Genomic DNA, 14,061 nt, shown 5'->3' with positions numbered 1-14,061 from the left:
GAATTGAAAATAGGTGTTTAGGGGCGCCTGGGTGGCTCAGTTGGTTAAGCGACTGCCTTCGGCTCAGGTCATGATCCCGGAGTCCCGGGATCGAGTCCCACATCGGGCTCCCGGCTCAGCGGGGAGCCTGCTTCTCCCTCTGACCTTCTCCCCTCTCATGCTGTTTCTCTCTCTCTCTCTCTCTCTCAAATAAATAAATAAAATCTTAAAAAAAAAAAAAGAAAAAGAAAATAGGTGTTTATTTTTTTAAAAGATTTTATTTATCCATTTGAGAGAGAGACAGAGAGAGTATAAGCAAGGGGTGGGGCAGAGGGAGAGGGAGAAGGACAAGCAGACTTCCTGCTGAGCGTGGAGGCAGACATGGGGCTTGATCCCACAACCCTGAGGTCATGACCTGAGCTGAAGTCAGACACTTAACTGAATCATCCAGGCACCCTGAAAACAGGTGTTTAAACCAAAATTGTACATTAATGTTCACAGCAGCTGTATTCAAAACTGTCAGAGGTGGAAACAACCCAAATGTCCATCAATTAATAAACAAAATGTGGCATACACACATAATGGGATATTATACAGCCAAAAATAGAAATGAAGTACTATTACAGGCTACAACATGGATGAAGCCTGAAAACATTATGCTAACTGAAAGACACCATATGCAAAAAGCTACAAATTTTATTATTCCAATTATATGAAATATCCAGAATAGAAATAAAGAAAGCAGATTAGCAATTGCCAGCGGTTGGGGATGAGGGGTAGGGGTAAGGAATGTGCCTAATGGGTGTGGGATTTCCATTTGGGGTGATAAAAATGTTATGGAGCTAGATAGTAGTGATGGTTCCAAAACATCATGAATATACACTTAATGCCATGGAATTATACACATTGGTTAAAGTGGTACATTTTATATAATGTGTGTTATATCACAGTGTTTTAAAATGAATGTGTGGGGCACCTGGGTGGCTCAGATGGTTGGGCGTCTGCCTTCAGCTCAGGTCATGATCCCAGGGTCCTGGGATCGAGTCCTGCATCGGGCTCCCTGCTCCTTGGGAGCCTGCTTCTCCCTCTGCTTCTCTCTCTCTCTCTCTCTCTCTCTCCCCGTCTCTCATGAATAGATAAATAAATAAAATCTTTAAAAAAATAAATAAAATAAAATGAATGTGTGTGTGTGTGTGTGTGTGTGTGTGTGTGTGTGTGTGTATGAAGGGCATGTATAATTCTCCAGAGTGAACTCAAGCTGATAGGGAACATTCATCAATCTGAATGATTACAGCATGACTGAGAAATAAACTTTTACTATATTGTCATTTGTTACAACAACATAACATACCCCATCCTGACTGATATAAACTATTATATTGCATTTAGTTCACTTAATCTTTTCTTAAGCCTCCTTTGTGCCAGGTACTGGGGAAAGAAAGAGGAAAAGCTTCAAGCAGCTTGCAGACTAGCAAGGGAGATAAACATGTTAACCAAAAGATGCTCTTCTGTGTGATGATGCCATGATGGAGGTAGATTATGAGCTATAGTGGAAGCACAAAGGCTAGAATGGCCAATTCCATCCTGGAAACTCAGAGGAGCCTACCCAAGACGGCAAAGATTGAATTACATTTTAAAAGATGTATAAAAGCTTGCCAGCTTGTGAAAGGGAGAGATTCACTGAAGGTTGATGGAAGAGCTTGTGCTCTATGCAATGATATAGGCATGACACAGCTTGGCATGTGGCAGGAAATGTCAATCACTAGATAATAGGTGTAAGGTGATGAGTGCTGGAGAGAGGACTAGAGAAGTCAACAAGTATCTGGAGTTTAGACCTAAACCTGTAGCCAGCCCTTTCTAATCTTTCCATTCATGCCATACATGGAAAATGAAAACACACATGGCACACTGAGGTAAAAAGTTGAGGCTTCTTGTGACTGAAAACACACCTGGCCCAACCTTGGTTGTCACCCTTGGCATTCTTAATCCACTGTAACACACAATTGGGGCACAAGCTTTGGGAATCTCTCCTATGAGTAATGGAGTAACACTGAAGATTTTTAAGCTAGGAGATAATATGGTAAGATTTGGAAAATAATTCATAGTTTGGAAAATAAAAGAATATGAAGAATAAGATTGAAGTCCAAAAGATCTAGAAGGAGGTGAAGGCAATAACCCAGAAAGAAATAGTAAGAATTTAAATCATAATAGTGGCCATGGAAATAAAGAAAGTGGATAGATTCAAGATAGAGTTACAAGTTAATTCTACAAGATAGAACTAACAAACCTTACTGATTGACTTGAAGGGGAGGATGAAGGGGGAGAAAGAAATTAAAATGGCTCCCTGCCTGGGTGAATGTTAGTGGTTCCACTGGAATAGGAGAGAGAGAAGAGAGGACTGTGAAGACAGGAATCAGTACTCAGGGACCTGTTGAACTGATGTGCCAGTGGGGGTACCTGAAAGGCAGTTAAAAACCAGAGTAGTTGGGGAAAGGACGCAAGGTTTGAAACATGGCGGACGACGTGGACCAGCAACAAACTACCAACACTGTAGAAGAGCCCCTGGATCTCATCGGGCTCAGCCTGGATGAGTGAATTTATGTGAAAATGAGAAATGACAGAGAGCTTTGAGGCAGATTACATGCTTATGATCAGCATTTACATATGATATTGGGAGATGTGGAAGAAACTGTAACTACTATAGAAATCGATGAGGAAACATATGAAGAGATATATAAATCAACAAAACAGAATATTCCAATGCTTTTTGTCCGGTGAGATGGTGTTGTACTAGTTGCCCCTCCATTAAGAGTTGGCTGAAACAAAGAATTTATCATGTATGTAATATAGGAGCTTTTGTATGATTGCCTCTTTAAATGTAGAAGACATTCAAAAGAGAAACCTGCATGAATTTTGATATTAAGAAATGACCAAGGATTCTTTCACTCCTGAAATAAGTTGATTTGCAGATAACTAAAAAATTCTTAAGCTAAAGGGCATTTTAATTTCTTTCCAACCCTTTCAATAAATGTGATCACCAAGATGCAGAACTCTTTTTTTTCAGGGAAAAAACAAAACAAAACAAAAAACAAAGTAGTTAAATATTGAGAGAGAAACTGGAGTAGAGTTAAAGATGTGGGGGGAGGGTCATGGACAGATACAAGCAGTAGTTAAAGCCCAGGGAAAGGATGAGCTAGTTGAGAGAGGACATAAGTGAGAAAAGAAAAGGTCCAAGGTCATTTAAGGGGAACACAGAGGAAGGAAAGCCTGTGGGAATAACATTGGCATTTCTTTGATGCATAATAGGATTTCTCAGCTGACTGAACAGATACTCTTTGAAAAGAATGACTCTCTTTAATCTTTCTAAATCTGTCTGAATTATCTGTAAAGGCACCTCTGGGAATTCCAGAAGATTGGTCCCTTAATATAGGCAGATACCTTTTATGCAAAATGAATGTTTAAAAAAGTAAATCATTTGAAGTAATTTTAATAAAGTCATAGTTATGGCTCTTGTTAACATATTACTACTATATATTGTGATTATATACTTTTATGTCTATCCCTTCTCACTAGACTATAAAATCCTCAAAGGTCCCAGTGTTGGTGTCTAGCCTGGTACCTGGAATATAGTACACAGTTGATAAATATTTGTGAATTACTATGAATTTGAGTTTTAAAGTTCAATATATACAGAGTATAACTCAGTTCCAGTAATCTTTCCAATGGAAGTGTTAAATTGGCAAGAGATACTATAGTTCTAAATGTGGCAGTGCCCTTCATAATAGTCCACATTGATAGTGATGCATGATATACTTATAAAATATCATTTAGTAAAAGAGAATAAATCAACTAAAACTATATATAGTAACAAGGATGAATTTCACAAATATGATATTGAATGAAAACAAGGGCAAATGTAGAATTCCAATTATATGAAGTTTAAAAAACAAATCTAATGCATCAGTTTTAGAAGTCTGGAGAGTAGTTACCTTTGGAGGCAGTGTAGTGACGGGGAAGAGGCACAAGGAGGACTTTTGCAGAACTGGTTATGTTCTATTTCTTGATCTGGGTGTTCTTTTCATGAGCCCATTAAATTTGTCATCATTCATTGAACTGTACTGTATTTTTTGTGCATTTTTCTGTATGATGGCTAGACTTCAATAGAATATTGGAGAGGAACATAAATAATTCTGATACATGATACTACATGATAACTAATAACATTAAAGAATAATGCCTACAAGTGGAGGAGGAGTATATAGCCTTAAGCAAGTAATTGAAACTAGTAATCAACTAATACGAAAAATAGAGTAAAAGGAAGAAGTTAGTGGGTTTCAGACCTGAAGACCCACACTCATTATTAGCTGAAGACTCAAGCGGTTGCTGATAACTACATATCTGCATGGGATCAAAACCCAAAGTGGCCTTGCTGTTTGATAAGACCATCTCAGTTTCTGAGCATTCAGAACAACTCTCACCAAAGGAAACTTCACTTCATTAGATGAAAACTCTGAGAATAAACCACTTCTACTCAGGCTGTGATGGAGTGACTGGTATTATCCTAGCCCCCCTGCCATCAGTGAAATATAGATAAACATGGACAAAAGATGAAACACATCTATTTTAGACACTGAACAACAGGCTATACAAGACTATAATCTCTAAAAGAAAGGGAACAAATGAGGTAAGTTCAAATTTCCTCAGCTTTAGGCTTAAAGGCATTTAGATTCTGGCACAGAGAGGAGGAATCTGAAGCAGAACAGCCTTGCTCAGTTGAGGAGATAGAGATTTTAGCTTGGTAAGATTAAGATTGCTGGAGTTTGCCCAGAAAATGTGTGAGAAGAGGATACTATGCAGAGAAAAAAACTCCAGAAATCTGCACACAGTCTAGGAGGATAAAAATATTGGGGAAAAAAACAATGTCCAGAGAGCTATGAACTGAACAGCTGTGAAGCTCACAAAGTTTTAGGAGACCTTTCCATTCTGAACAACCACAGTGGAGAGATCTCATTAAACATCTAGAACATTCATTAGAGATACCAGAAAGCCCAAGTCTTATGAATAAAAATAATCTAGCTATAGAGTTAAGCTACCAGAAATCCATTCTAGCGGAGCACAAAGTCAAGCTTTGAAAGTATCAAGCTGATCCACAAGTAAATTAACTTCAGGCCAGAACAAAGCTCAACAGTTCTTGAAGGAAGACAACACAATCTAGACTCTATCACCCAATAAAAACAAACAAACAAACAAACACCACTAGACCTGCAAAGAAGTAGGAAAATGTAATCTATAACAAGGAGAAAAGTTAATCAATATGGAGACTCAGAAATGACAGAGATGATGGAATTAGCAGATAAGGACTTTGAAACTATTATTGTAAATATTACTTAAAGGAAAACATAAACACATTGAGGCAAGAAATGGAAACTATTAAAAAGATCCAAATAGAACTTCTAGAGTTGAAAGATATAATACCTGAAATGAAAAATTAATTAGATGGGCCTGACATAAATTTAAATACTACAGAAAAAGACAAGCAAACTTGAAGACAGAAAGCAGAAACTATCCAAACCAAATCACAGAGAAAAAAAGAGGATTAAAAAATGAATAGCTTCAGTGATCTATGAAACAAAATTAAACAGTCTAATGTTTATATAATTAGAGTCTCAAAAATTAGGGTAATAGGGTGGGGCAAAAGAGAAAATATTTGAGGAAATAATGGCTGTTAATTTTCTATATTTAGTGAAAAATATTAACCCAGAGAACCAAGAAACTCAATGATCCTCAAGCAAGATGAAGACAGAGAAAACTACAAATTACATCAATGCATATTGACGAAAAACAATGACAAAAAGTTGCCAGAGAAAACAGGGGAACAGAGATCAAGAATATTCAATTCAAGCCAGAAGAAAATGGACCAAGATCTTTAAAGGGTTGAAAGGAAAAACTGTCAACCTATAATTGTACTTCCAACAAAAACATCTCTTAAACACAAAAGAGAAATGAAGACATGTTTCAGACAAAGACAGAATTATGTGCCAGCATATCTGCTCTACAAGAAATGTTTTTCAAAGTTCCTCAGGCTGCAAAAAAAAATTACATCATATAAAAACTTAGATTGGTATGAAGGAATGAAAAGTGCTAGAAATGGTAAATATTTGAGTATATCTAAAAGATTTTTCTAATTTTTAATCTCTTTAAAAGATAACTGACTTTCTTGAACAAAATAAAAACAAACATCTATATGTGAAGAACTTTATAACATTCCATTTCCCCTCTCCTGTTCATTAATACATCACTGTTATAATCCTCATATACTTTATTTCTACATAGTATCAATGTGAATACATATGCATGTGCACACGTGCACACACACATAGACAACTTGCAGGATGAAGGAAATACTCGCTGGTGGCAGAACTAGACTGGCCTTAGAGCATTTGTTGTTCTGGGGCAGTAATGGTTAAGACTTAAAGTGGGTATTAGAGAGTACAGGTTAAGTCTAGCTCCTAGTTAGTAACTATCAGACGCTGAGCAAGGTACATAACTAGCCCAAACCTCAATTTTCTTATCTGTATAATGCAGGTAGGGCCTATTTACTAGCATGGGCATGAAGATTAATTAAATGGTCATATATAAAGTGTTAGCACATTGCCTGGCTGCCAATAATAAGGATCTGACAAAGGACGACTATTACTATGTCCCCACCTTGCCAGATACCAACTTGTTCAGACACCGGTTGATCAAGAGGATATGACAGGAACTAGGGAAAGCAGAGGGTGGCCAAGTTGACCTAAAATTCTCCATCTTCCAAAGAAGGATAAAAGAAATCATCTAAAGTCAGTAAATCAGTCATTAGAGACTAATGGCAACCTGTAGAAGAGTTAAAAACAGAAATTGTTTATAGTGATTGCCTCTGAGAAGTGGGATTGGGGGAAGAAAGAAAAGATTTTATTATTCATAGTATACCCTTTTATGCTGTTAAAAATTTTATCACACATTAAATATTGCATAGAACTTCAAAACCTAGTTCTATAATTCATAAAGTACATCTGGAACAAGTAGAAAGGTTCAACAAACATACCTGAATCTGTATAAAAATGGCATTTCTTGAGTGCTTCCCATCCTCACCACCACTGAAGGGGAAACTGTGCGTGTGTGTGTGTGCGCGCGCGTGTGCGTGCGCGCACACGCGGAAACATGCATGCAAACGTGTGCACCCGTTTGTCTGGAAAATAAATGCTTGATGGTTTAATATTGGAATTATCTACTGACACTTTGCTTACGTCTTCTCCCTCCTTGGGCCTCATATTACTAACAATTAATATTTGCCCTTTTGGTTGATAGCATAAAAAGTTGCAAGATGATCCAGTAACGGGAAAATAGAAATAGAGCAGACACCTAGAGTGCAGGGAAAATAGTAGAGTGCCCTGGATAGGCAGAGGATGCAGGAAATACCTAAAATCAGGTCTGCATTGTTGGTGGGTATCTATTCACTTTGCAAATTGCTTGTGAACTCTCACCCCACCCCAGCCCTGTGGCCTAGCTTAGACTCCAGCTTTGGACAATAGAAGTGAGTTAGGAAGAGATCAAAGTTGTGGACACTGGAGCATGTATGTTCTCACAGCAGATGGGGAAATGGGTTGGCTTCTATTATTATTATTATTATTGTTATTATTATAAAATTGCTTTTCTTCTTTGTTTCATAACATTTTACTCCAAGAAAGTTAAGATGCTAGACAGACACCATAAGCCTAACCCAAAGCATAGAGCATCAGTGTGGTAGAGAACATAGTCATAGAATGTTGCTGAAGTAATAGCCTCAAGGTCCAAACCAGGCTATAAGGTGAAAGGGACTGTGCCCTAATGAGGTCCTCTCAGAAACCAGCAGTACTGGCAATTAAGACCCCTGGAGGGTGCCTGGGTGGCTCAGCTGGTTAAGCGACTTCCTTTGGCTCAGGTCATGATCCCGAGTCCCACATCGGGCTCCCAGCTCGGCGGGGAGCCTGCTTCTCCCTCTGACCCTCTCCCCTCTCATGCTGTTTCTCTCTAATAAATAAATAAATAAATAAATAAATAAATAAATAAAATCTTAAAAAAAAAAAAGACTCCTGGATAAGTCAAGTCATTGTGACCGTGGACTTTGACTCCAGACAGTCCTGGGTCCCAATCCTACTTCTGCTCTTTCCTATCAGTGTGCCTTTGGCAAGTTGTTTAACATCTCTGAGCCTCAATTTTCTTATCTGTAAAATAGGGATAATAAAAGACACACTTTTTTTAAAGTGCTTACTATCTGGCATTCTACATGTATTACCTCATTTCATTCTCACAGCAGCTGGATGCTATTATTATCCCATTTCATTTATTTTATCTTTTAAACATTTTTGTATATTTATTATGTTTCACAAAATTACAGCTTGCAGTCTAATACAAATAAAATTTTAAAAAAACTTGTAAACATTTCATGAAGCAAACCATATACTAGGTAGTCCAACTATTAAAATAAAGCGTGTTGTAATTCTTAATCAGCAAGTTTTTTTTCTTCCAATTTTTATTTAAATTCTAGTTAGTTAACATACAGTGTAATATTGGTTTCAGGAGTAGAATTCAGTGATGCATCACTTCCAGACAATACCTGGTGCTCATCATAACAAGTGCCCTCCTAATACCCATCACCCATTTAGCCCATCCTCCACCCACCTCCCTCCAGCAGCCCTGTTTGTTCTCTGTCATTTAGTGTCTCTTATGAATTGCCTACCCCCTCCTTTTTTTGCCCTTCCCACACACTCATCTGTTTTGTTTCCTAAATGCCACATATGAGTGAAATCATATATTTGTCTTTCTCTGACTAACTTATTTTGCTTAGCATAATACACTCTAGCTCCATCTACATCACTGCAAATGGCAAGATTTCATTCTTTTTGATGGCTGAGTAATATTCCTCTGTGTGTGTGTGTGTGTGTGTGTGTGTGTGTGTGTGTGTGTGTGTGTGTGTGTATGCACAACCCTTCTTTATCCATTCATCAGTCGATGGACACCTAGGCTCTTTCCACAGTCTGGTTATTGTTGATAAACATCGGAGTGCATGTACCCCTTCAAATCTGTATTTTTGTACATTGGGTTATTATTCCATTTTATAGATGTGAAAATGGAGGCTTACAGAGAGGCTAAGTCACTTGTCTGAAGTCACACAGTTGGTAAGTAAGGCAGCCAGAAGGGTACCCCAGCAGTGGACTCCAAGAGCCCTTCTATTAACCATTACACTAAAATGTAAGATAAAGTTCTCCTGAGGATTAAATGAAATGCATTTAATAGTGGTTGGCATACTTTGAGCATTTAATAAAGAACAAGTATTATAATGAGACATGGGTGGAATCCAAATCCCAAATTATAACAAATTTGGGGTTAAAGTGGATTGCGCTGTACTTTTATCATCTAGGGCAAAGTCTAAAGTACAGGCATCCATCCCACTCTCAGGAAATTTGTAAGCAGAAAGCAAGTTCCCACAGGAAGATATAGGTTTCCCAGGGGCAGCGCAGCAGGACAATGACCATAAATCATTTTTATAGGAGTTACCTTTCCCAGAGAGGGAACGGATGAGAGTAGGAAAGCAAGAAGTTGCTGGAGAAAGTCCCAGTGGTATCAAGGCCGGGTGCGGGGGAGTTAGGGGCGGGGGGACGCTCCCCTGCCCAGCTGTGACTGCTTGGGATCCAGCTCTGCGACTTCCAAGCTTAAGAAATAGAGATGCAGAGAGCCAAGAGGATGTATCCAGACCTGCACAACTGCACGGAACCCAGCCTCTTGATTCCCAGGCCAGTGAGTCAACCTGGCAGGGACAAGAAGCTAAGCAAGATGCACAGAGCTGAAACATGAGTGCTGCATGCTAGGCAATGCGTGCACCCTCTTTTGTTCCTCCACCATCCCTCACCCGACCCTTGAGAGGACTGTAGCCTTGTCTGTTTCATGCCCCACTCTACCCCTGCTAGGAACCGTAAGTAGTCCACTGCAGGCACTCAAGCATTAGTTGAATGAGTTACATGAAAAATGGCATTAAGATAAACATAAATACGTTAGGGAATAGCATGGAAAATCGGCATACGTGTCTAAGATGGGACAGGGGACTTTAAAGAAACGTCCCATCTCTGAGGAGGGCTTTAAACTCTGTCTCCAGAAATTAAAGTTTACAGTTCCAAGTTCACACTTTTAGCTATTAGGGATACTTGGATGGAAACGTTTCAGAAGCCCAGAACACAATATACCATGCTACCTCTCTTCCTCCTCTTATGGATCTTTTTAATGTATTATCATCTCTCTGTAATTATGAGGGATAAGTGAAGAAAGCAGAGCATGGCTAGTGCTGGGGAAAATATCTTGCACGCCGCAGCTTATATGCAGACCCGCGTTTCCTTCGACTTTGGATCTACACTGCTGGTTTCATAGCTGTCTGTTGCACACCCTCAGAAAAGCTTTCCCCTGACATTTCTTTTTTAACTTTATTTTATTGTGGTAAAACATAAATAATGTAAAATTTACCAGTTTAACCATTTTTAAGTGCACAGCTCAGCGGCAGTAAGTGAGATTACATTGCTATACAACCATCAGCACTATCCCCCTGCAGAACTGTCATCATCCCAGGCTGACACTCTGTACCCGTTAAACATTAACACCCCTTTCCCTCCTCCTCTCGGCTCCCAACAACCACCATTCATTCAATCCCTGTCGCTGTGCGTTTGACTATTCTAGGCTCCTCATCTAAGTGGAATCATAGAGTCTGTGTCCTTTCAGGTTGGGCTTATTTCACTTAGTGAAATGTTTTCCAGGTTTGTCCATGTTGCAGTATGTGTTAGAGTTTCATTCCTTTTTAAGGCTGAATAATAGTCCATTATATGTATATACCACACTTTGTTTATCCATTCATCAGGTGGTAGACACTTGGGCTCTTTCCAGCTTTTGGTTATTGTGAACAATGCTGCTATGAACACTGTTGTGCAAATTCTCTGTTAGATTCCCTGCTCCCAATTCCTCTGGGTATCTAACCAGAAGTGGAATTACTAGATCAGGAGGTAAATTCTCAGTTGCATTTTTTTGAGGAACTGACCCTGGCATTTTTTTTTTCCTGTTATGTTTCCAGAGTCAGTTTTTATCATCTATTCAAACAGTTTATTTTGCCCCTCCAATATACTATCCTACATTTAGGCTAAACTACCTCTCTTTGGCTTCTTCCCTCTTTCATTTATCAAGGTATTTAGAATTATGATCTTATGTTCCACAGTACTGATCTTCCCCAAAACACAAACGCTAGACCTCACTCCTTGAAGCAAACTGCCATTTTCTGAATTATAAGTTGCATTAGTTAAAAGAGTAAGAAACGAACTTTTTTGGGGGGGTGGGTAGGGAGGAGCCTTTCAAATCAGTACCAAGATACCAGTCTGATATGAATCAGGTAGACATACCAGGAGAAGAGAGCTCCTGATTTACACATGTCTCACTTAGGAACATCCCTGACATATAAACAGTAGCAGAAATCAGGAGTCCAACTCCTCCGCTGCAGTAGCTGGAGGTCTCCACCTACCACCACTGTGGTGATGAGGATCCTGCACTCTCACTTTTTCATGGAACAGCTAGAACCCACTGTTACAGGATTTTTTCTCCTTCGGTGCCCATGGTTCTTGGTCATGCCGCTTCAAAGAATGAAGAGGCAGACGAGGCAGAGTGGTGGGCAACAAAGCAAGGTCTATTGAGTGACAGTGAAGCAAAGTTTAATGAGTGGAGTACAAAGCTCCCAAAGAGGGAGGGGACCCGAGAGGGTTACCACTTTATGGGCTTGTTGGACGGCTGTTTTGTTGATAAGGAAAATCTTTGTCTAAAATGGCCAACCGAGCCAGCGAGAGTCCCAGTCCTTGCCCCAGGGCTCTTCTGTGTTCTTCTCCCTGCTCAGCTTCCCGCATGCACCAATCCAGGTCCTTCTCCCTGCCCTGCTTTGCGCATGCGCCAAAAGTGCCAAGTATGCAGAAGTAGAAGTGTATAAATTGCCCCCTTTATTTGTGCTTGGGGCTCAGACCTTTAGAGACCACTCTCCTCTGAGCCCAACGCCTTAAATAAACCTCCTATCCTCCAAAATCTCCGAGTGCCGCTTGGTTCTTCTGTCGGGCGATCCAGTCCAGGTTGTGTAACATTTGGTTCCCTGGCCAGGAAACCCAACCGCGCTGGCCCATTGTAGCCACCGGTTTGTGGGCAACGGCGGGGCAGTGACAGAAGGAGGGATCTTAACAGAGAAGGCATGCCCTGCCTAATTTTCCGTAGTCTCCCACCCTGGTAGCCTCAGGCCAGCCCCGCTCCACTGTTCCTGCAGGACTCGAGTAGACTTGGCAGGTGAGGACCTGGTCCCAATGTCAGATTCCGGTAAAGCCTGGGGCCCCAGGACCCAGACAGGCCCACCTCCACTGGGGTGGAAGGGAAGCCTGATCACCTCCCAGAGACCTCTTACAGGTCTCACAGGTAGGGATTCCCAGGGAGGGAATGTAATAACTTCTCAAGTGTGAATGTGTGAGTGAATGTGCAGTCCAACCTGGCTTGCTCAAGCAGACTGATTCTGTGACTCCACAGGCGGGCACCCTTACGGTCCCCAGAAGCCTACGGAGTCTGAGTGGGCCCATCTACAATTCCATGGTGAATGGCATAGTGGCAACATTGGAATAGTTTCCGATCATAAGTCACAACGCTGAGACTGCAATGGCTAAGCCTCACCTAATCTCCTTCGGGACATGGCCAGACAGGCATCTGATTGGTCTCCTCACCTCAGGAGGCAACCCCCCTTTTGTCTGTCTCTGCACCACCGCACACAGGGACATCACCATGGGGTCAGGAGAATAAACCTATGGTTCTAGAGACCATGATCAAAAATTTCAAGAAGGGGTTTCGGGAGACTATGGAGTCAGGATGAACCCCGGAAAGTTTAGAACCCTATGTGAATTGAAATGGCCCACCTTTGATGTCAGGTGGCCTTCAGAAGGGACACTGAATGTCCCAACGATTTGTCGAGTATGGTGAGCCATAACAGGAGAACCAGGACGCCCTTACCAGTTTTAATACACTGACTCCTCCCTAGGAATTGCTCAGACCCTTCCCCCCTGGGTGTGATTCACTTGCAATAGGCAGGGACAGGCCGGGGTCTTAATCGTCTCATCCAAGCGACCTAAAGAAAATCAGCAAAAGCCCCAGTCTCCACAAATCTGAGCCGGAGATCCCAAGGATGAACCAATCTTGCCCCCACCGTACATACCCCCAAGACCGTCTACACCTGGCCCTTCAGCTCCAGACACTCCGCTGCCATCAGTTTCACCACCACCCCCAGGCCCAGAGAATCCACCAGTGCCCCCAGGCCCAAAGGATACACTTTCTCCAGGACGAGCAGCCAGGCTATACCCAGGCTGGGTGCAAGCACCCTCCAAATGCTGGTACGAGAGACGCAGGAACCCGAGAGGTGTGATGAAGACAGGATGGTCCAACCTGGCCATTCCATGATGTATTATCAGCCCTTCTCCACCACCAACCTCCTCAACTGGAAGCATAACATCACATCCTACTCTGAGAAACCGCAGGCCATGGTAGACCTCATAGAATCCCTCTTCCAGACTCATCGGCCAACCTGGGAAGACTGCCAACAGTTACTCCATACCCTGTTTAACATAAAGGAAAAGAGGAGAATAATGAAAGGTGCACAGCAATACCTGGAAGAGCACGTACCAGTGGGAGTCATCAACCCTGCTGCCTGGGCTAATACGGCCGCACCCGAAGAGCACCCAGTATGGGACTTCACCACAACCAAGGGACAGGCCCACATCCGCCAGTAGTACCAGGAGGCCCTGCTCCAGGGAATCCAGGCAGGAGCTAAGAAACCCATGAACATGACTAAGATATCCTTGGTCACTCAACAACCAGGGGAGTCCCCCGGGGACTACTACAAAAGACTATGTGAAGCCTACAGGATATATACTCCATTTGACCCCGAGGCACAGGAAAGCCAACAGATGGTAAACACCTCCTTCGTGGCTCAGGCCACCCCAGACATCAGAAAAAAAC

At 41.4% G+C, this 14,061-nt stretch overlaps 1 pseudogene; it reads left to right on the top strand.

Moving 5' to 3' along the window:
- The first annotated feature begins 2,490 nt into the window (after window positions 1-2,490).
- Window positions 2,491-2,799, top strand: LOC112830815 (U6 snRNA-associated Sm-like protein LSm3 pseudogene; annotated as a pseudogene).
- The last annotated feature ends 11,262 nt before the right edge of the window (window positions 2,800-14,061 follow it).

The sequence above is a fragment of the Callorhinus ursinus genome, unplaced genomic scaffold, assembly GCF_003265705.2.
Source record: "Callorhinus ursinus isolate GAN/ISIS: 27379988/994484 unplaced genomic scaffold, GSC_fseal_2.0 scaffold20, whole genome shotgun sequence".
In the NCBI taxonomy this organism is placed as follows: domain Eukaryota; kingdom Metazoa; phylum Chordata; class Mammalia; order Carnivora; family Otariidae; genus Callorhinus; species Callorhinus ursinus.
This window is presented reverse-complemented; position numbering and strand designations above follow the sequence as displayed.